This window comes from Meleagris gallopavo, chromosome Z (assembly GCF_905368555.1).
Source record: "Meleagris gallopavo chromosome Z, MGAL_WU_HG_1.1, whole genome shotgun sequence".
Lineage (NCBI taxonomy): Eukaryota > Metazoa > Chordata > Aves > Galliformes > Phasianidae > Meleagris > Meleagris gallopavo.
In genome coordinates this window covers 9818177-9841987 of record NC_139435.1, presented here as the reverse complement: position 1 = coordinate 9841987, position 23811 = coordinate 9818177, and the positions used below count along the sequence as shown (strand labels likewise).

Here is a 23811-nt window from a genome sequence, read left to right as displayed (position 1 = left end):
TTGGATGGGGACATCCCTACCGGGTGTCCCCAGGAGCAAGCTCCCAGTGCTGTCACTCATCTTGCTGTGACCTCTGCTAAGCGGACTTGTCTCTCTCACTGTGCTTGTTATTCAGCTGCTTTTGTCCTCACCTGGTCCTAGGGCAGGCTTCCTTCAGGCTCTTCTATTTGAGTCACCACTCTGCAATCTCATATGTTTTAATAGGGTGAGGGTATTGATGGGGCCCCCCCTGCATTCCTGCACCTTCAGCATTTTCAGTTTTGGCCTAAATCTTACTACGTGGGCCAAGTTCTGCTATTTTCATTCCCTGTCCTGATTTTGCAGATTATAAATTTAAATGAAGGGTGCTCTGATTTTCTGCTCTTCGCCGCTCTCAGGCCCTTGCTGCATAGTAAACGACCAGCTGACAAACACCGTGTGTAAAATCATGCATATTCCTGCTGACGTTGTTGACAGCAGTGCTCATGCATAAAAAAATGCCATACAGCATAGGTAGCTCTGCAGACTTCTGCTCTATTTAATGCCGAAGTCAGAACGTTGGTCAGAGGCTCCTCAATGAATGGGAAATGACATTTCCCCATCTGCTTGTGCGAGGGGAGGAGTTTGTCATTTGGAAAGCAGAACAATAGTTATGAGACAAATGAGCAGGCCGAAGCAAGGTGTGCTGCATGGGTAATTGCTCCTGAGCTGCAAATGTGTGCAGTTCATAGGGACTGTGTAGAAATGCTATTAGAAACACCTGAGAGGCCTTTTTAATGCTGCTGACAAGGCAGAATTAGAAAAAAGATTTTGTAGTAATTTTAAAATCAGGAACAATAAGAAAGTTTTTATGCTTCTTTTCAAACCTCTCTTTTTCATCTCTTCCAAACTATTCCCATGTACAAAACAAGGGACTGTCAGATGTGTTCAGGTCATAATGGTCATATGTCCCATGTCATTCCCTTCCTGCAGCTTATCAGCAAGTTGTTTATCCATTGTAAGTTATGACTTTGGGACAAAAGCTCCCCCTCAGTTTGCCGTGCCATCCTACTGGATCCGGGCAGTAGAATCTGCAGTCAGGTAATCTCTCTCCCACTGCTGAGAACTTCCTCCCTTCCACGCAGGGCCTCTCCCAACCAACAGGAGAGGGCCACCATCACCCCAGCAGAATGAGGATGGTTCTCTCAGTGCTGGAATACTTCTAAACTGTGCTTCAGCATTGAGAGCAGGGGGATCTGGGTCCCAGTTTTTGCTTGCCTTGTGGAGCTGTTTGTGCTGAGTACTGAAGGCACCTCATGGAACATGGAAGTTGCTCATGAGCTCTATCGAAGGGGTGGCTAAGGTGTAATTGCACCTCCCTGTGCAGGATTTAAAACCAGTATGACAAATGTCCTACCACAGCTTGATAATGGCTCTATTTGCTAAATTTGTACATGAAGGACTGGGATTTTCTTGCTGATTTTGTGAATTATACGTCTAAATTCAGTCTTCCTTTCCCATTGCTCTGCATATGCTAAAATCATTCCCAGAGAGAAACAGCATGTTTTCATTGGGTCAGATACTTACTCATGAATGAAAAACCACATGCACAAAACTTCTTAGCATTTTATTTTGGCAAAGAAAGACGAAAGAACTACTTTTTTAACTTCAGATCTGCATGCGGCTTTTCACAGGTTTACTTCACATTTCTGGATTTGTGGTATAAGTGAAAAATCCTCTGTTGCTCTGGCTTTGCTGTCACTTGATGAATTTGTTTAAATTCTAATGCGTGGTGATGGACCTATAAGGCTGCTGCTGCCTCACACCGTGTGTAGTGTCAGAGCTGTGCACAGAGCGAGCCAGTGCTTCATCTGGAGAACTGTAATTTCTTTAAGTGAAGGTGCAAAACATGGTTCATTGGGAAGGTGTGGGGTGCACATCCTGCATCCACACCCACTTGCACAGGTTTGGGTGTCTCATGACATGATGCTGTTGGTTACACGGAGGAGCTGTCATTCAGCCATCTGTGGCCACGTCCTTTCATTGCTCACCACACAGCCCACTCCTGTCGGAGTCCATCTGATGGGACACAGATGTTCAAGGGTGGTGGGAACACTGGTGTTCAATGTTTTCTCCTATCTAGTGGCCCTTTGTGCCAAGATTTAGAGCTATTGCCCAAGCGCTTACCAAGATGATGGGTTGCAACCTGCTGGATCTGGAGAACAGTTCTTCCTGCAACTTGGGCTTATTAATGCTCTGGCTCCTCTGGGCAATCAAGCACCTGAAAATGGTGCCTTTTTCAGCTGTAAATGCTCAAAGCAGGAATGTTAAATATTCCAGAGTGGTGTTTTCTTCTGGGCAGAGCATATTTGCACTGACCTGCCTCTGTGCTCCTATTGACTGCTGTTTGTGCTGTCCAAGTGCCAGCTGGCTTCAGGCGGCCGTGCTCAGCCCCGCGCTGCGAATGAACAATGTTCTTTGGTTGGATCTCACAAACAGCTTTTGTTCATTCATGGAAAACACAGCAATTATAAACACGTTCGTTTAATAACTGCGTTTTAATTAATGGCAGATTAGTAAATGATGCAAGGAGGAAAGGTTAAAATTTACTAGAGTCTGTTTCTGTGTAGCCTTAATTGAATTAAGTGCATATTACGCTGGGCCTCTTCCCTGACCCCGCAGGAGCAGCACGGCGTGGTGGAGCATATGGATGCGATTGATTTCAGAGAGCTGTGGTTAAAGGCACTGCAAAAATGCTCTGTGGCCACAATCCAGGTTCTTTTGCATATATAATAAGGCCAAGGCGGTGCTAGTGTAGAAAGTTGGGGAATATGCTGTGTGCCTAAGGAGTTCACATACCTGTGATAATTATTAGAAGCTGTTTCTCAAGCGATGCTATTAACAAAATAATTGTCTTACGTTCATAATTTTAACCTTGTTTGGCAACCATTAGTTCTTTTTGTAGTAGAATGGGCTGTCCTCTTTGTGTTTTTCTGTACATTAAAAAAAAAACACTTATATATGTAGACACACTGTCTCAAGTGTGTTTTCTAAGTGACTGCCTGGAGCTGTTCCTTCTTGCTGCTCTTAGAATATTTTCCCATTCCCAAATCCACCTGTCTACCAAAAGAAAAATGTACTGAGGAAATATCTGAAGGAAAATAGGAATATCCTGTTTTGTCAGCAGAAATAGGATGAGGGGACCTGATCCAGGTTTATAAATATCTGAGGTGTGGCGGCCATAGTGGTGAGGCCAGTCTCTTTTCAGTGGTACGTGGAGACAGGACGAGGGGAAACGGACATCAGCTGCAGCATAGGAAGTTTCGCACGAATGTGCGTAAGAACTTCTTCACGGTGAGGGTGACGGAGCACTGGAACAGGCTGCCCAGGGAGGTTGTGGAGTCTCCTTCTCTGGAGATATTCAAGTCTCGCCTGGACGCCTACCTGTGCGACCTGGTGTAGGGAACCTGCTTTGGCAGGGGGGTTGGTCTCGATGATCTCTAGAGGTCCCTTCCAACCCCTACAATTCTGTGATTCTGTGATTCTGTGATGTGTCCAGTGAGACTACATTCAGCCAAGAAGAAAAATGATCCTCAGAGAAGGTTTGTGACACAGGAAGGCCAAGGCAGGACTTGCCATGTGTGTGGTGTTGTAGGCTCATGTCCCGTTTGTTTTACAGGAACTTGTTTCATATTTGCATCGTTTCTATCCTTAGCAGAGGATGAGGTGTGCTGGAAAGTCATGTGTGTGTTAGCAGATGAGAAAAGTCTAGAGAAGTTGCTCTTTGATAAATAACAGAATCATAGAATCATAAGAATGGCCTGGATTGAAAAGGATGACATGATAATCTTGTTTCAATCCCATTGCCACGGGCAGGATCGCCAACCACCAGACCAGGCTGCCCAGAGCCACATCCAGCCTCGCCTTGAATGCCTCCGGGGATGGAGGTAGCAGCAAATGCTGCTGCCTTATGTGATGGAGTCATTTTCTTTAACTTTCAGAATAAAAACTTCTAGTGGGCATTTTACAGTTTTTTGAGGGTCAGAATTAAATATGCCAAAAGAACCTTTTTGTGCTTTATGTTTGTTGCCATGGTGTTTGTGTGCTGTGTTGTTTAACCTTTGCACTTGCAACTTCTGCAGGTAGTTCCTTTGGAGTCAGCTTGAGCTTTATCTATATGGCAAAACAATGTTTGGTTTTGCATTTTATTTTTTCCTCCCTCGAGATACACAACTTGCATGCTCATGAAAAGCAATTTGCCTGACCTGTGCTGGTCAATAGCCCTAACAAGCTGAGACTTTGCAGAGAAAGAACTTGCTTGCATTTGTTTTGTAAAAGTCTGCAGCATCAGAGCTCCAGTTCTTTTCAAAGAACTTGAGTAACTGAAACTCAAAATGTGGCTGGTTTGTGCTTGAGTGTTTTTCTGTTGCATTGGTTGCAGTATTAAAAATAATGTAAGAAGACCATGAGGAGGACAAAGCTAGGTGGGCTCTCCTACTGTTCAGTATTTGCTGTTTGACCAAGACATTTTGTCAGAAAACAGTTTTCCATCAAGTGCTTAGAGGAATTCTGTTTAAAGCTAATGATTGTGCAAAATTTATTTCCTACGTTTGTCAAAAACTTTTTTTTCTAATTGTACACAAAAACAGGGTACACTGGATTGAACTCTTTTTGCGTGTTTTGCAAACAAAAATGTAATCATAGGAAGATACTTTTCAATGAAACAGTTAGGAGACAGATTTATAAAAGCATTTAATGAAAATCAGGTTCACAGGAAGCTGGGCGGTTGGAAAGAAGCAGGCCTTAAAGAGATTCAGCTCCTGAATTTTAAATGTATGAGATGTCAGCAAGAAACAATAAGCTAATCCAAAAAGTAATTTACTATAACGTGCAAAGAAATTTAGTGGACTTGGAGGTTTGGAAAAATTCAAGTAATAGTGGAACAAGTGTTTAATGATGACTTCTGAAGGAGGAAACAGAATATGAAGACCACATATGGTCTCTGTACAAGCCCTCCAGATGAGATCATCCCTGTTCATGCCCCGAGAGGTGTTGGACCTAGTGAAAACTCTGATGGTTCCTGCAGCACTTTTAAGCCTGTATCTTTTGATTGACCCCTACTCAAGCAGACCCAATGTGCACCGCAGGGCTCTGTGCAAGACCTAGGTACTGTTCTATTTTTCAGAATCAGCACTAAGGCTCATGATACACTGTGACACACTATGAGTTTTGCTCTGGTTTGTTTTGCAGGTGAGTGTTTTGCCTTTGGTACTTTCCTGGGAGGAATGTGTTTGTCGAGATCTAGAACAAGTTAAAACTGTTAAATCTAGCTCATCTGATTAAGTTAATCTTTTTTTGGCAGACCTTTTAATAAATACTCTCCTCAGAATAATGTTGTCAACTATAAGGTGCTTCAAAGAAGCCTTGCTGGTGATACTGCTTGTCAACATTTGGAGTAAATAGTAGGAAAAAAAACGGTGGCTTAGCTTTGATGTCGGATACTGTTAGAAGCTCATTGCTCCTAGCTGCTTTGGAGAACTGCTCACAGCTGTTGAGATAAGTACTTAGCCCCAAAATGCAAGGCTCGTATCCCCCAGGGCTGGTGGAGAAGAGGTTGTGAATAATTTGACTTGAAGTCAAGGTGGTGCTCGGTGGAGCAGGAAATTAGGAGTGCTATTTTTAAATGCTGAAGAACTTATTAAAAAGCAGTAATAGTTTTCATTAGACAAAGAGCTCTGATTTGGCTTGTGATTTGAGGTAGCATCACTCATGAAGTAAGTGTTTTTTTCAAGAGTGCCAAGTAAATCTGTCTTTCTGGAAGTGTTGGTGACTGTTAGAAGGATTGTGTATGGGAGGCAAATCATAGGGACATAAATCTTGGCATGCCAAGTATGTCTCTCTAAATTGGCAGCTGGTGTTGCCACACATTAGCATTTAGAGTAAAACAAAAATGACAAATTTGTCTAATGTGAGAGTAAAACTAACACAGGAATTCTGCCCATAATTCAGTCCTCTCTCTCTCTCTCCCGTTTGGTTTGTTCCTGTGATTTTCTAAGAATTTTGAAGATGAAAAAGGCACTAATACCCATATCCCTTTTTCTTCTACCACGTTATAGAAAATGGCATGTGGACATAGGCTTGCAGCAAAGGAGAACTAGTCCAGACATTAGAAACAAAAATTCTGACTGTAAAGTCGGAAGCTGTTGGAACAAGATACCTAGAGAGGCTGAAGAATGTTCATCAGTGGAGATTAAAAAGAAATTGTTGAGGAAGAATTTGCAGGGATGTGCTGGATCTGTTCAACCCTATTTCAAACAGGGAGATAAGCAGAGATCCGCTGAGATACTTGTGAAATAGGTTAGTGTGCTTTCTCTGACAGAACAAGGACAGTCAACTGCTGAAGGAAAGCACTTGTAGTAGGTTAAAGTCAAGAAATCTGAAAACTTACCTCCCTTTGTCCTTGCCCAAGACAGGAAAACATGTTAATGCAAAGAATATTTGACATTAAAAAATTATGTACAGCCGGAACAGAATAAGGTCCAGATCCCCATGGCTGCAAAAAGTCGCTTTGATTTTTTTCCAGACCTTTGGGTTTCTTAGCAGCAAGTTCTCTGCCCTAAGGGCTTTTTGGCAAATGGGAGATCTAAAGCTGGCAGGTCTTGAGATTCATCTTGTATTTTCCTGCTGAATATTGCTAGAAAGACATGTAGTAATAATGATAACACATATACAGCTCAAGTAAAATACCCTGACCGAAAATGGGTCCCAAGCTTCAAAAACTGAGTGCTTTCTATGATGTCTAAATAGCTTTTTTTTCTTAAACTTGTAAGGCATTATTTCCATGGAGTCCAAAAGATTAATCTTTGGTGCTTCAGGAATATTTTCTGTTAGTGTCCAAGATATCTCTTCTTTCCCAAACAGGGATGATTTCTGAGGTATTCTTTGGCACCTGGCTATGGATGTTTGTACACATCCGTAAGTGAGGAGTTTCTCTGTTGCTCATGTTCAAACATTGCTCTATTCAGAAGTTAAACTAAGGAAGATTTTTTTTTCTGATAACTCAATGGAACGCTGTTTAGCCAGACCCTGAAACCAGATATCTCCAACAGATGGATCACAACACTGGATGAAAGCTGGTTTGTAGCAGACAATAAAAATTAGAGGTGACTTGCAAGCAAGCCACTATCATATGTTTGGAGGGGAAATTCAGACTCCAGCACACAGTGGAGTTTGCATTGGGTAACAATTTTTGCATTGCAGCTGAGCTGTGATAACTGGAGCTTAGTGATTGCCTCTGACAACCTCAGACAAATTAGAGGCCTACAGTCCTGATAACTGCTGGTTGTGTTCCTGCATCTTACCTTTCTCAGGCATTGTGCTTGCATAACCAGGTCTTCATCCTGCCTAGCCCCGTGTTCACACCAGCCCTCCTTCCCCAAAGCAGGGAGAGGGGACTGTCCAGCTCTTTCACCATCTGCAACCATGGGATGAGAGAGCACATGAGAGAAAATCAAGACTGACAGAGTGACAGCAAGGAGCTTGCTGAGCCATGATGTCCTGTTGGATCAGGTTGCAAAGAGGCTGAGGAGTCTCCTCTTTGGAGATCTTCAAGAGCCACGTGTATGTGAGCACCCTGCTCTGGGTGTCCCTGCTCGAGCAGATGTTGGGCCACATGGTTCCAAGAGATGCCTTCAACCTCAGCCATTCTGTGCTTCAGACTGTGCTGGACTTTGAACTTTTTGTAGCTAGAATGTCAGCTTTTGAATTTTCATTTTCTCACCACAAATGTTTTGCATAGCCGCCAAGATTAAAAAATAAATATAATTAAATTTGCATCGTAGTGCCAAAGAGGTTTGCTTTCAAGTCTAGTGACTTCCAGAATATGTCTGAAGCTTGCAGGAGCTGCTTGTGATTTTTAGAAAACCATTGCTTTTTAAAGTGAGGGACTGGGGTAAAAAATGCCCTTTCAAGGGTGTGGAAGACCCTGCCTTCATCCTTAAAGCAGCTGTGGTGATTCAGACTGTTGGGTCTATGCAGGCATTACTGTAGGATTAACAAAATATTTCACAGTGTTTGGAGTGGGAAGTGGGGAAATGGTCAGGAAGCTGTGTTGGCGTGTGTGGATAGGAGGTAGTGACCTGTCTGCTGAAGGAAGAAAGGGAATTTCACTCACTGAGGCCATGGTCCTGTGCTTAATTCACTGTGTGGTGGCTGAAAAGGGCAGCCTGGCTGGATTTCTGTCTGCTTTCTAGAATGTACCTTTGCTCTTTGAAGCTTTCACTGCATTAAATATAAAAATCAGCCTTGCAGTTCACAAAGGTGTCTGTAGCAGAGGTGGGCTGCTGTCCACTCTCTTCATCTTCGTGAAGATGCATTGCAGTGGTTTGGTATGGGTGCTACTTTGGGTTGTGTCCAAGCTGCTGTCCCTCATTTGGGCTCCCATAGGGATGAGATTAGAATCACAGAATCATTAATGTTGGAAAAGACCACTAAGATCCTCTAGTCCAACCCCAACCCATCCCTACCATGCCCATTAAACCATGTGCCACATCTCCATATTTCTTGAAAACTTCTAGGGACAGTGACTCCGCCAGTTCCCTGGGCAGCCTGTGCCAGTGCCTCACCATCCTTTCTGAGAAAATATTTTTCCTAATATCCACTCTGAACTTCCTCTGGTACAACTTGAGGCCATCATCTCTAGTTTTATCGTTGTTTCCTGGGGGAAGAGGCCTCCACCTCACCACAACCTCCTTTCAGAGAGTTATAAAGAGTGATCATAAGGTGTCCCCGAGCCTCTTCCGGATGAAACAGTCCCATTTCCCTCGGATGGTTCTCAAAAGACTTGTGCTCCACACCCTTCACAGCTTCACTGTCCTTCTCTGGACATGCATGCGGAACCCAGAACTAAGGGGGCAAAGACCTGGAGAACATTGTCTGCTCCATTCCCAGCAAGCAGTAGGGCTGCTTCTCTTACAGTGAAGCTGGATGACATGTGCACCAGCCAAATGGTACTGCCCTGTGCTCTGCTCAAACTTTGGTGCTCTTACTTTTCCTGCAACAGCCATACGGAAACAAAGATGAAAAAAATGAGAAAAGCGAAGAAAAGTGGAAGGCAGCAGTAATGGTTGGTCCAGCTCATCCTGGAAAGATCCTGCCATGTCTACGCAGGTTTGAGGCAGGCTTGAGAGTAGGCTCAGTGTTCTGTGATCCTTCTTGATTGCTGTAGTGGGTCTGGCGCCAAAATGAGCTTCTGAGTCCTGTGAGAAGAGACCAAAATTGTTTGGAGATGTAGTGAGACCATCCTGGGTAAAGCAAATGTGAGCACAGATGCTGTCTTCCTCCTGCCATCTGTTTGGTCACTGAGTGCTACAAATCCCCTCCCTGTTCCTGCTTTTTGAGCTGCCAAACTCAGAGGTTTGAGGATAGTCAGCATACTTGGACAAGAATTTGCCTATGGAGAGCTCAGGCTCCCACCAGCATTTCTGGAGAGCAGGTGCTGGCCCTTCAGATTGGACGTGTGGTAAGATGGGATGTGTGTATGAATGTGATGGGACATAGACAGTGAGGCTAAAACCCAGCCTTGAACATCTATTTCCTTCTTAACACGATGAACTGCAATATAACGTATCCGGGCAACCTTAGTTTCAACATTTTTCCCTCTTTCTCTGAAGTGTTGTAATGCTTCTGAAGCTGGTCTGCTTTATTTTTATCCCTCTCATCTGACAATCCAGGAAGCTTGCTTGCATCTTCGTTATATTTATTTATTTATTTACTCTCTCTCTCTCTCTTTTTTTTTTTTTTGGTGAAATAAAATGAATTTTTAATGAAAGACGAACACTTTTAAGACACAAATGTACACATGCACTGTTGCAATGCAGGAGTCCCAGCAGGTCTCAATAGAGCTGCAAGGCTGGAAATTCCGAGGGTGAGTAACTCTGATATAATCGCAGTGGTTTATTAATTTATTTACATTTAAATATTGCTACCTGGTATGTGAGAACTACCCAAACAAAAGCAATATTGCTTGGCAGAATGTGGTTTCTAGAAGTCCTGTTTTAATTCTCCTTTCTTCCATATTGGATTTCTGTTATGGTTTGCACTTGCATGCTTTAGGTATAGGCAGTGACAAATTTTCTGCCAGTGTTTTGTCGGAGGAGAAAGCAGAGTAGTAAAATTATAGAATCATCTTAACTGGAAGAGACCTTTTAAGGACATCTGGTCCAGCTCCCTTGCAGTGAGCAGGGATGCCTGCAGCTCAACCAGGCGCTCAGAGCCCCTCCATAATGTATGATATTCCTGGTAGTAAAGCCTTCAGGGGTACTTTGTGTGAGGTGTGGATCCTCACGAAAGGCAGTCCCTCCTGTTCAGCTTGCCTCCTGTGATGCATGGAGGGCTCTTCCTACTGCAGTGAGGAGCAGCAGGGAAGATGTTCTGCAACCTTATCTGTAAGAAAGGAACTGAAACTCCTCAGGTTCTTATGGTGGTGCATGGATAAAGACAAAGGCAAAAGAGAAGGAAATAATCTGAGATTTCTTATAATGAAAATCCCCGGAAATTTCAGGTTTATACAGGGATTTTCAGCTGAATTTCCAGTGAATATTGCTCTTTACAGTAATAGATTTTCCCAGGGGATGAAAATTCCAATTTTTTACTAACTCCATCTGGTTGCATTTTTAGGGTTTTCCATCTTGAGACTGGGCTGACTTTAGCTTTCCTTTTCCTTTTCTGAGAAAAGTGCTGGGATATTTAAATAATTCAAAGAAGAAATTACATGCACTCAGCAAACAGATGTTTAAAAAAAAAAAAAAAAAAGTGTCTTAAAATCTAGGCCTCCAAAGTCACTTTCATATATTTCCTTTTAAAATAATGTATTTTTAATTAGCTTTTAGAAACAAAGTGCCGTGCTGACATATACATACTTGCCTGGTGTTTTATCATGGGACAGAACAAAGAAAATGAAACCAAAGATACAAAGTGAGATAATATATGAGGTAGATGCTATAATACCTAATCAGTTCACCTTATAAAGCCCTAAGTTACAAGGCTGCAGAATTGCTATTTTCCAGGTGATCTGAAGACAACTGTTTTTATGTGTTGCAACAGCATAAAGGGGTTCATACAAGAGCTGAAGATAATTCCCATTTCCAGGTAGTAAGACCAGAGAGAAATGGTGCTCCCACTTAGCGTGTTTTCCTAAAAAATTATTTAAGAATGGGGTTATTCGGGATGTGCCCCTGCTGCTCTACACAGATCGCAGCCAAGGAATGACTCCTGCACTCCTTGCTTTTGCCAGGAGAACATGGGGCTTGCAAGACATGAAAGCACGTGCTAGCTTTGTCAATTGAATGGTGAAAAGAGCAACTCTTCCTTCATCATGCTCCAGCTTCCCTGGCTGCCGGGATCTCAGCTTCCAGCTCCCCCTGAGCCTTCCCGCCTGGAAAGAGTTTTTTAGTGTATTTGCTTCTATTTTTTGTTCTTCGCACTGGGTCTTCCCTGCCTTGGGGGTTGCTCATGGTGAAATGCTTGTCATCAGTGCACTAAAAATGTATGTTTTTGCTCAGATGCACAGTGCAGGGATCTGGCTATGAATTCTCTCTTATTGGCATCATCTTCATGTCCTGCCTGAGCTGCTGTTTCTGGAAATGATTCTGAAGGTGAAATAATTATGAGGAGTGTTTTCAAAAACAGAGACACAGGATGAATCTTCTTGTGCTGAATTACATACTGAGTATTGAGTACATATAGATTTAGCAGTGTCTGGAAATATTCTGGTGACAAGATATACATTTTTTTAACTCCTAATCCCACATAATTTGCTGATATAAGCAATATTGCTTAAATAAATTTGGAGGAATATGAATTAAGTTTTATCTGGACTTTTTTTGTACTAAAAAGCATTTTTCTTAAAACAAGAAAACACAAATGTGTATTTAATTTATAGTATTTGAGTCCAACATTGCAGTAGCACTTTTTTAAGCTTTGGAAAGTCTGTTTGGTTTAAGTGAGACTCGGTGGTTAATGGCTGGCTGTGAGGCTCAAGCTTAACGGTAGAAGTTTTGGAAGAAGGTGGGTGTGGTGGTTGTGTTCTGTGTCTTTTCTTTTAATGGCTGTATCCTGCTGCAAAGAATGATTATGGTGAGGGCTTTGTGAGACTGTCAGCTTGTTGGGAGTACTTACATCTTTGCCATGCCTCAGAAAACCCATCTGACTTCATTTAAATATGACCTGCCGTTACACATTACGCATCTGAACAGCATAATACATGAAAGTGCATATGTTAATAGCACTAGTGTATGGCACGGTAAAGATTATTATGTATGTTTGCTCCAAGTGGACCTGCTCCTATCTTCTTTCAGACTAGTAAGAGCATTGGCTCAGAAACTTGAATATTTAAAATGCCCGAAGGCAAGGCTTTGCTTTCCAGGCTTTTCTCCACAACTTTGCAGAGTTGATGACTGCATAAAAATGTGATTGGGTAAAGCAGTGAATCATTACTTATAAACCATAACATTTACTTATGCATTTTTAATTGGAGCTTTATTCATATCATACATTAAGTATTTTAAAGCACCAAAGGAACACATGAGCACTACTGTGCCAACTGCTTCTGTGCTTGAAACCTCTGCCCCAGACTGTGAGAAGATTTTGTGAGATTCTGTAGAATTGGAGCATCACAGAAGGGTGGGGACCTCAAAGCCCACCCCATCCAAACCCCCGGCCACGGGCTGGTTGCCCCCAGCAGCTCAGGCTGCCCAGGGTGCCATCCAACCCAGCCTTGAACACCTGCAGGGATGGGGCACTATAGCTCTCTGGGCAAGTTGGGCAAGTAATCAGTTAGTATAAATGGGTAAACAATGAGTTTCCTAACCACTGCTCAGTGATAAGAGGAGCACATTTTCATAGTTGTCTGCACAGTGTGTTCTAGGTTGTGGCATCTGTGCTCTGCTGAAGCATGTGGGGATAATTCCAGGAGATGAGCATCTCCTGAGGTTCTGGGAGCGCAGGCTCTAATGATTGGGTGCAGGTCCTAAAGTCCTGGCAGGAAATAATTTGCATGGAGAAGCATGGAGAAAACTAATTTTTCAATACAAAAAAAATTTGCTGTTTCTACTCTGTGTTCTTCCCTCCTTTTTTTTCTGAATAGATAATTTTCAATCAGCGAAAAAAATCATCTGAGAGCACAAAGACCAAAGACCACAATATTTCACTCTGCCCAGCTATGCCTGGAACCTGTGTGAAACCGCTGAAGCCGCCTTTAACTTTGGCCACTTCCAAAGCCGCAATCATACATTGCCTAAGAATGGTCAGAGGAGGCTCAGACTGGTGCCACACAAGCTGCCTCAGTGACCTTCACTGAAGAAGCTCCCTCATTCCTGCTCTGAGAGGTCTAGCTGAGGGGAGGTGGATGTGCTGTGGTCAGAGTTAGCGTCAGCAGCATCTTGTCTGCGAAAGGTGACAGCTTGCTGCCTCCTGTGAGTTCCTACCAGCAGGGTTAACCCTCAGCTAGGGAAAGAAAGATGCAGTCTGGCGTACAGTGCTCTGGGAGGCTGCTGTAGTTCAGCTGGAGGTTAAGAGGACGGGCTTATGGTTCACCTGCTTGTGTCCTTCAGAGGTCACCTTTGTTGTCTCAAAAACCTCTGCATTGACTTGATGGTGGGAACAGGAGCAAAGCTGTAACTCACCCTCCAGCTGTGAAAATCCTGCACTTAGGGTCCAGCAGACTACAGGCTGGGATCAAGCAGATGCCCTGGTTTCAGAGATGCCCTCCCTAGGCTCTTGTTTGCCAGGCAGGGTTGTGAGGATGGAGGCTGGGTTATGCCAATGCACTGAAGGGCTTCACATGGCTGAATTGACCCCTCGTGGAGAATGAGTGCAGTCTGACTGTCAAGTATTGAAGATGTGTTTACTGCTTCCAGGAAGGTGTCTGTGGTACTCAAAAGTATAGATGTAAATTGCTATCTGAACATCATTAATTTTAAAGGAGGTGCAGTTAACTGGGAAGCGAGGCATCTGTGGTGATAATTAGTAAGAGAGCAGTATTACAACATCCTACAGAGCCCAGGCAGGAAAGATCTTGGAAAACCCCTTCTTAAGCTCTGCTTGGCACAAGTGCCTGGGAACACTCACAGCAGGCTGATGCTTAATTATTTCCAGTGCTGAGATCAGGTCAGAGTTGTTAATGGATTTTGGAAATAGTGATATGGAAATCTGTCTTGTTAAATCTGGAAATAGTTTTGCTGGTCTTAACTCAGTTAAGAGATAATACAAAACAAGTTCGGTTGTTTTTTTGTCTTTTTTTTTTTTCTGGTTTTTGTTTTGTTTTGTTTTGTTTTTGTTTTTAATTCTGGCCTTAACAGTAACATAATAAAACCACAGCAGTCCATCTTCCAGCTGCATTTAGTTTTTCAGTTTAACAGGGTTTTAAGCTTTATGTTTTCTCGGTCCTTATCAAAATTCAATTTAAAAAATTGCTAGGCACATTTGGTTTTGTATATAGTTACAGTATTAGAACATCAGATGTTTGTGGTTTGTTTGTAATTTTGGATTCATGACTCCTGCAGACAACGTGGTCCAAAATGAACATGTTATTTGCATTTTCTTGTTTTATGGATAATTACTGCAGAAGTCTTTCCCACAGGAAGGTCTTGAGAAAAGTGGAAGCATTTAAAAATAATTACAGATACACAGAATGTTTTTTGTCTTAGTGCGTTGTTTTCAGAAAGAATTACTGTGTGCAGTAAATTCCAATAGGAGCGTTCAGTATGTTACGTGGCAGCTCTGCTCTTTTCCTCAGAGAGCCTCACAAATGAGGGGTTTGGTTTTGTGAGCATTGAGATGTGGATGAACTTACTTCAAGATCATATAGAAGTGGGTGACATTATGAGGGCTTTTAAAAAAGTGGGTCACTTTTTTACATGACTAAATGTAATTTTAAAGTCTAGCTCTGTTGTTTATATTTTATGGCTGTAGTTTTGGCTCATTTTCTGTGTGTATGTGTGTGTGAGAGAGCCATGCTATTTTAAACTTAGAAACGGATATTTCTAGGAATCTGCATACTTAAAATTAGTTTTCTTTTGTGGTTATACAACTGTAAAGTAAATCCAGAAAAGCATCGCTGACTTTAATCATGGTACTCCAGTTTTTTGCTTCTATAAATGATGTCAGAAACGAAGTCTCAATACTCTGAAAACTCACAGTGGAGCTTCCCAGCACCATCTCTGCGTAGTTCAGCAAATGGAAGATATCCAAAGGATGATGAGGCATGTTGGCGTACAGAGGATGCTGAAATGGAGGGTGGTATGGGTGCCATTCTTCTCTTAACTCTTTAAATATAGCTCTTCCATCATTCAACAAGCTTGCAATTACTTGTTTACCTAAGCAAGCCTTTTCTGTTCTGCTACTAAATTTAGTAGTATTTAAAGATCTACAAACAGATGTTTTTCAACATCTGACAACTATAGACGCTTGCTTTGATATAGTTTGGGACACTGGATTATGTGAGAATTAGATGATTTTAAGCCTTGTCTTTGAAATAAGTTCTTTCATGCTGGTTTGAATGAATGCAAAAGAACAAGCCTATCTTTCTTTAGTACTCAAAGTAACTTCAGCTTAACAGAATATAGGAAAGATTTAAAAAGTCATTAAGGACTTGCAAAGCTTTTCCACTTTTCCACCTGATCTGGGCTTGGAGAAGATGCTGGCTGGAGACAGTGTATGTAAAAAGAGGGTGAGGACTGAAGAGAATAATTTGATCATACTAAAGCGCTTCTGTATCAGTGTCAGAAAGAGTTTTAGATTTGATCCTCTCATTAATAATGGATGGCCAGACGGATGCTTTCTCCCCTGCTGTCTTCTTTTTAATTCATCTGAATGATCATGGAAAATACAGTCCTTTGGCTCAAGCCAGGCTGTCTCTCCAGCTTAAAAGCTCACTGCATTAGTCCCTGAATCTGCTCTCACTCCACAGCAGTTTTGGTAGGTTGATAAGTACGTTCTGAGGGTCTCCTTGCCAAGCTGAGGAAGTCAAACAACCTAGTTGTTGTTTAATGCATAAAATCCAGCTAGTGAAGCTGCATTGTCATGACCCCAGCTTAGTGTTTTCTTACCGTGTGCAACACAGCTGGATTTGGTTTTCTTTGATTCCAGATGTGAGGCTGCTGGTATGTTTGCTCACCATCCTAAAACCCAAAAGTAGTATCAGTGAAATCCTGTCATATTCCCAGTTCAGTGGAACTGCTTTCCAAGGTATACTGGACGCTGAATGATGGTAAAATTTCACTGCCTGGTAGCCACTTGAATGCTGTGTTAATTCTGCTTGTGTTCAGCGTCTGCAGTTTCTCAGTGGTTGGTATGTTTTGGAAATGTGTCTCTCTGTAAGAGCCCCCTTGTAGAGATGCTTATATTTAGTATCTGTGTAAAGCTGTGGTTAAAGACTTGTGGAGACTTCTGAGTCGAAAGAAAGTGTCCTTGGGTATTGTGGGGGGAGAAAGACTCTGAAAGAACAGTGATGAAGAATTGTATGGATGTGGAAATAAAGAAGAAATAAAGAGCTTTAGGGCTCTAAGAGTAGCAAGCAGCTTCTACCTAGGGGCAATGGTGGGTTCAGTAGAAGCTGAGGCAGCTTCTCCTGAGTGCTGCTGCTAAAGTTCAGTACATGGCAAGGTATTTAACCAGCTTTTGGGCCCTTTTTTTGGCCTCTGTAACATTTTCTGCACAAGTTTTGCATTTATATGTTTCCCTATGTCAGTGTCCTCTTTGTGAACTGTTCTTTGTTCTCAGAGCTTGGGCTAATACTGTAAACATCCTGGCAATTACCAGGGTTGATTTAGGAAGTCTGGATGTTTGCATAGGTCTTTTGATTTTTGATTTAGTCAACATAAATACTTGAAAGGCAGTGAGGAAGGCATTGTGGGGAACCTTTCTGCCTGAGTTGACAGAAAGTTTAACACCACATTCACGAGCTATACTGTACTAGACTTTTCTACATCCAGTTTTTCTTTGTGCATGTTTCAGAGTAGGATCCATCTGATCATATTCACATATCTCTGTATGACTTAGCCAACCATTGCTTTCAGTCAGTAGAGAAGAAAGTGCACCTAAAAAAGAACATGCATCTAGTCTGAAGGTAAACATCTATCGCATGTCTGATCTACATTTCCTAAGAGTACCTGTTTCTCTTTACTGGCCAGAAAGAGAGCCTCAGTGACAAACTCAGATGGGCGTTCAGCTGATGTTATGGAACAGAAATCTGAGTTTTCCTATCTCTGTTTTCCTGTTGGTTACTGGTGTTGAGGTCAAACTGGAGGCTGGTTTGACTGTACAGTAAATCCAGCCTTAGGGCTCTCATGGCTGGGTGCAACACATCGAGGCCATGAGACACAACATGCTGACTGCTATAAAACTCACTGTCAATTCAAATTTGCTCAGAATCTCTAAAAGCCTGCCAGTGTAAGATTTAAATTTTTATGCCAGGTCAAATATCAGTAGTCTTCCCATGTCTGGCATAAAGCTGACCTGTAGCTGTGCACTCTGGCTAATTCAGCAGAAATACAACAGCGTGCCTGTATCTGATTTGTACCACAGGGTAATCCAGAATAAAATATGTTCAGTATTGTCAGAGTGAAGGACAGTTATAATAAAACTGTCCTCCAACAGTGGCACTTCTTTTAGTGAAACAGCTCTATTCTGTTCCTAGGTGATTTTTTTTCCCATTGTTACATAATTTGCTATTAGCTACTAACTAAAAAGTAGAAGAAATGAAAGCTATGCTTGAACAGAAATTAATAAATGAATGTCTTTTGCTGGTAGTGGATTTATTTCTTTGGTGCTGAAATGCCCGTATGACTTTGAGAAAACAAGTACAGTGCCTTCATCTACAAATTAAAGACTAACTACTATCTGTCAAACATAACCTTTAAAGCAATTATAAAGTGATGTCACTCAGGGGATAAAAGGAATTTTTAAAATAACTGTATATATGTTTTTCTGGAACTTTAGGCTAGGCTAGGTCATCCTGGAGGATCATGTGTTGGCCATTCACACAAATCACCTTTTAAAAGTAGTAATGGGACATTTTAATGACCCTTTTTATTTCCTTTGCCCCCTATGCGAAAGTGATTATTGCGGCTTTTTACATCGCTCCTTTGAGGACAGTGGTGTAGGAAGAAACAGCTCAGCTTGTCATAAAAAAAAAACCAGTTGTGTGTTTGCCCTAAATATCCAGATACACTGTTTAACAATTCCAGCCTCCACTCTCTTAAAGAAAATATTCTTTCATAAGCAGTGATTTAAGATGGCCCTTCCTTAAGAAAGCTTAAAATAAAGCAACCCCCCTTCACTTCAATCACCCATGTTTAACTCAGTGCCTTGAACCTCAAAAGCTGTGGCTTAAGAAAAAAGGACGTTACTTCCTGAGTCAGAGCTAAAACTTCTCGGAGAATTAGATATTCAGTTCACTTACATGAGTGGCATTTCAACCCTTGAGAGCATGTCTTGAATGGATGGAAGAAGGTAGGTAAAGGCTGATTTTTCAGGCTGAAAATGCACCAGAGATGAAGGTGAGATGAGCTGTTAAACACAAAGAAGAGCAGAAAGCTATATAAACTGCATGTCTGTGGGTATAAACTGATTATGAAGAGACTAAAGCTGAATTACATATTGTTTCCAACTACGTGGTGTGGTGGGACACCTTCCCTGCAAAATAACAGAGGCATAAAAGCTCATTACTTGAAGTTAAGATTTTAGTAGCTTTATTGCGTGGAGGGTGAGAATTGCTGTGATAGCTGACTCCTGGATTTAATGATGTCCAGGCAGATCCCTTGTGGTTGGCAGCTGGTGCAGAGAGACTAGGCTCCTCCACTGTAGCAAAAGAGAGTCCATCCATACTTTCCAACCAATATTCGATGTGAGAAGTCTTGTTAAATTGACTGCTTGTGAGGGAGTCATCCCTCAAGGGTCAAAGAGTCACAGAATCCCAGAATCACAGAATGGCCAGGGCTGGAAGGGACTTCAGGGGTCATGAATCTCCAACCTCCTTGCCACAGGCAAGGCCACCAACCTCCCCATTTAATACTAGACCAGGCTGCCCAGGGCCCCATCCAACCTGGCCTTGAACAGCTCCATGGACAGTCCTCCTGGAAATGAGTGGTTATTACGTCCCAGCACCATCATGACCCTGCTATTTGAGCAGGACTGAAATTATTTCCATATTGCACCCAGAAAATTAAGTAGGATTTCCCCTGTCCCAGTACCCTTCCAGTCGAGACGTCCTTAGCCTGTAAGCAGCATATCTGCAAAATCTTGGTCAGTTTACCTTAACCTCTAAAATGCAAACAAAAAAATATCTCACCAGACTACAGCTATTGAAGGCCAGGTAGGCTGTGAGACTGAATCACCGTCCAGAGAATGGCAGTTGTTAGCTGCAGAGGGATTTATAGCAGGAATGATTAGGTCTTATTTCATAGAAAACTATACCCTGAAGAGGGGCTCCTGTCTACAGCACAAGGGACTTGACCCCCACAGAGCTGGCCATCCTGGCACTGGCCTGATTTACTCCAGCTAAATATTAATGGCAGAAGGGGCATAAAGGTAATATTCTGTATGTAAATTGTGTGATGCAATGAGAAAAGTTGTCAGGCCTGTAACCTACTGAAAGCAAGCAAGGTAGTGCCAGCTTAGGCATAAATTTTGTGTGTGCTTAGACTGTATTTCTGCAGAAGAGCAAAAATCAATTTTGTCGTGGCTGTGAGTTTGCTGTTTTCATCTGTTTTCTCCCTTGAAGACCAATTTGCCACCATTGTATTTTCACTTCCTCTGGCATTGGAGCTGCTTGTCCTCACCAGCAGAGATACTTGGTAGCGCAGCAAACCTGACTTCATGGAGTACAGGGCTGAGTTTTTGCTGAGTTTCCCGAGGCCTATTGCATATTTTACTGGGAAGGTTTTCTATCCATACTTGTCAGAACCTTTTTTTTTTCTTTTTTTTTCCTAAAACCAAAAGTTTTTGTTTGAGATAATGAAATCCCTGGAAAGTACTTTGTAATTATCTGCATGATTGTCATGTCTGATATTATGTATATGGGCACTGACAGGCAACCCACAGTGTGGTTTTTCCAGTGGGGTGGAGGAATGGTGTTTTGAAGGCTGCTAATCTCTGGAGAGGCAGAGCAGATCCTTGTTTACCTCATCGTTCATCTCAGGAGGAGTGTGTAGGGAGGGTTCTCCAGCAGTGCCTTTGCTCAGAGGACAATTTGCATAGAGCAACCCATAGCATGTCCACTCAAAATTAACAAGCTGGTCCAATCACCTCTAGAACTGGAATGGCTTTGAACCCTGTGTGGCTACTGGTAGCCATACTGATGTTTGTGGTTGAAACAATTATTTGGATGTTGTTGTTACAACTTGCCAGATATTACTAATTATATGAAATTCATGCTGCCATCACTAAAGTAGAAAGTGATGCTGAAGGGAAGAATGTAGGAGAGACTGAGTCCCAGATAATCAAAGAATCATAGAATGGCCTGAGTTGAAAAGGACCACAAACATCATCGAGTTTCAACCCCCCTGCTATGTGCAGGGTCGCCAACCACCAGACCAGGCTGCCCAGAGCCACATCCAGCCTGGCCTTGAATGCCTCCAGGGATGGGGCATTCACAACCTCCTTGGGCAACCTGTTCCAGTGCATCACCACCCTCTGAGTGAAAAACTTCCTCCTAGAGCACAAGACAGCATTACTGCTATTCCATGTTCCTGGCATTTTTGTAACCTGCCACAGGGACCAGTAGTGGTGGAGTCACAGGAGACACTCAGGCAGTGTGTGATGCCTTGGCATCATCTAAGCAGTAACCTACTTACACTCTGCTGTCATTCATATCCATTATTCCATTGTGGACAAGGAGAATAGACTGCTCTTTTTCCCCTTGTAGTTTTGGGACATTTTTGGGCACCTGACAGGGAAGCCTTGGGACAGTGACTATTCTTTTTCCACTACAACAGCCCGTCTGCATTGACACATATGATTAAGAATAAACTGCATTTCTTCCCAAAGATTTGCTGCCTACCTGACCCTATCTGTGTGCAGTTTTCCCTTTCTGATACTTTGTAGTAGCGCTTGCTTTCTCTTGAACTTTAGCCCAATTTTCACAGAACTTTTTAATTTTTTTTCCAAGATCATTTTGGATTCTAACCCTGTTCTCCAGCATGTCTGCAGTCACTGCTAGCTTCATGTAATCTGCAGATTTAATAAGTGTACTGTCTTTTATCATCCAGGTCACTAATGAATATGCTGAGCAGAAGAAGACTATATAGATCCAGCAGAGCTCCTCTACAGTGTCCCTCTGTTTTCACAGCATACCATTAATAACTACTCCCTGGGTATGGCTTTATAGTGGTGTCACTTAATCATGTTTCTGTAGTTTATTTACAGAAAAGTTGTTTGAGTTGATGTCAAAAGCTATAATAAAACCCAGATAAATGACATCTAACAACTTCTCTATTATGAAAAGAAATTAATTTGGTTTGATAAGTATTTTTTTTTCTTGTCTCCTCTACTGCTGCTCATATTTTTATTATCTTCCACAGACAAGCAAACTGTTTCTTTGATTGTTTTAGAGCTCTTTAGAGGACTGAAGCTAACCTGACTGATAAGGCATCCTTTTGCTGTTTCTCTTTCTGCCCTTCAAGACAGGCACTGTATTTGCCTTTTTCCTGAGTTTTGGTTCCATACCTGTCTGAGCTGTCACAGGTGACCAGAGGGGAGGTCCCAGGTGACAGGAAGGGAGTTGTCTGAGATTGCTTCAGTTGATCCTCAAGTGTTTGTCTCATGTGGTCCGAAATATCTGGCTGGGGCACAGTGCTGATCTCACCATGGAACAGGGAGAAGACTGCAGCTCTGCAGTGACAGTGTGTCATAGTGCTAACTGTACCAACCCTTTGTGCTTAGCAGGGGAATATAACTAGGACCAAGGCAAAATCAAACCAACATTGCCTTTTTTGCTGTCGCTTTTCAATAACTTTCCCTCTGTTTTAGCAACACTGTTTCTTAATACTGCCTTTACATATTGATATATGTAAGAAAGATACTAAAATCTATTCTTTCTCAATCTTTTGCAATTTTCATTTCATTTTTGTGCCCTGATGTTTCTCATATTTCTGCCTGAATGTTCACGCTGTTTTTTAATTCCTAGTTGGTAACCTTTTAGTGTCTTTCTTCTTATCTTTGAGGCAAATGTAGAGCTTGTGATACTGCCAAGCCTTCTGATCCTTATTTTGCATTGAAATGTTATTGTGTTCGTGCCTTTTGAGCACAAAATATTACTTCTTTGAGAAACTACAGCTCACCTTGATTTCTTTTTTTCTTTAGCCTATTAGGTTTTTTTTTGTTGTTTTTTGTTTTTGCTGTTTTCTGTATGTATAGAAGCCAGGCATTTCTGTTTTGCTGTTCCCAGTGCCTAGTGTATGGCAGATTTCATCATTTCACAGCCACTTCTAAACACATTTCCTTCCACTTATCCCCTACACATCCTTCTCTGCAGGTGCTTCCCCACTGATTATTTGACCTATCAGTTATGCAAGAATATTGCTCCAAAGCACCGGGATGCTCTGTCTTCTGCTGCTTTGCTTCCCTAGCAGATATCTTGTGCTTGTGTTCTCCCATTACTGCAGTGTCAGTTATTATCAGGCAGCCTGACCCATTCAGCCTTGTTGATTCTGTGGATTTATTGCATCCAGTTTAGTCTTAAATTAAATCTGAGATTTTAACTAAAACGTAAGTCCTGTTCTAAAAGCAATAGATTCACCAGTGCTGCAGTAGGCATCTAAGATATCAAAATGCTTAACTATGTTTCCTGGTGCATATATGGCTGTATGATCACTCCTGCTTTTTAGAACTATTCCCAGAAACTTTGCATGCAAATTTTGGACAGCAGCATCTTGTAAATCTGCCGTTACTGTTTGTCCAAAGGAGTGCTGCAACAGTGGTGAGGCTCTGGAGGGCAAGGCATGTGCAGGGTAGCTGAAGGCCCTGGGTGTGCTGGGCCCAGAGCAGAGGAACTGAGGGGAGCCTGATGGCGGCTGCAGCTCCTCACAGGGAGCGGAGGGCAGCGCTGAGCTCTGCTCTGTGTGACGGCGACAGGGCCGAGGGAACGGCATGGAGCTGTGCCAGGGGAGGGCCGGGGGCTGGGGAAAGGCTCTGCACCAGAGGGTGGTGGGTGTGGAACAGCCTGACCAGGGCAGCGGGCACGGCACTGAGCTGCTGGAGCTACAGAGCATTTGGAGAACATTCATTGGGTTTGGGTGGACCTGTGTGGAGCCTGGGATTAGACACAGTGATCCTTACAGGTCCTTTCCTACTTGGAATATTCTGTGTTTCTGTGATTATTCATGCTCTTGTGGTTGTAGACCACCAGCTGTGCTGTCTGATGCAGTGGCAGTTGTACCTGTGAGACCTGTGTCCTGCTTGGGGCTCTTGCTTTCTTCTGCCTGCCAGGAGCTCAACTCACTGAGCTGCATATATTGCTAGAAAATCTCTCTTGAAAAAAAGCCAGTCAACAGACTCCACTCACATCAGGGTTTTTCCTTATTTCTTAGATCCTAATCATCCTACAGAACACCTTTCTCACCCTCTTACTTGCTAGTGCCCAGCTGTGGCTGCCTGTGTGTCTCCTGGCTGTGATGTAAAGTGGAGAGCTTACCCACACAGCTCTTCTTATCACAGGGAAACTGGGTGGCCACGTCCCTTCGATGTCTTATTTGCAGGTTGGGTGTAGTTGTCTTGCGCCAGTCCCTGCCTGTCCTTCAGCATCAGCCAGCTTCAGGTGATGGTGTGAGCGGTGTCACACTGCGTCCCGTCGGTGCA

The 23811-nt window shown here is 42.6% G+C and overlaps 1 protein-coding gene across 3 annotated transcripts in view; it reads left to right on the top strand.

Annotated features, from left to right (window-relative positions):
* The window catches only part of PDZD2 (PDZ domain containing 2), a 195799-nt gene that overhangs the window by 35277 nt on the left and 136711 nt on the right, over window positions 1-23811 (top strand). The window lies entirely within an intron of this gene.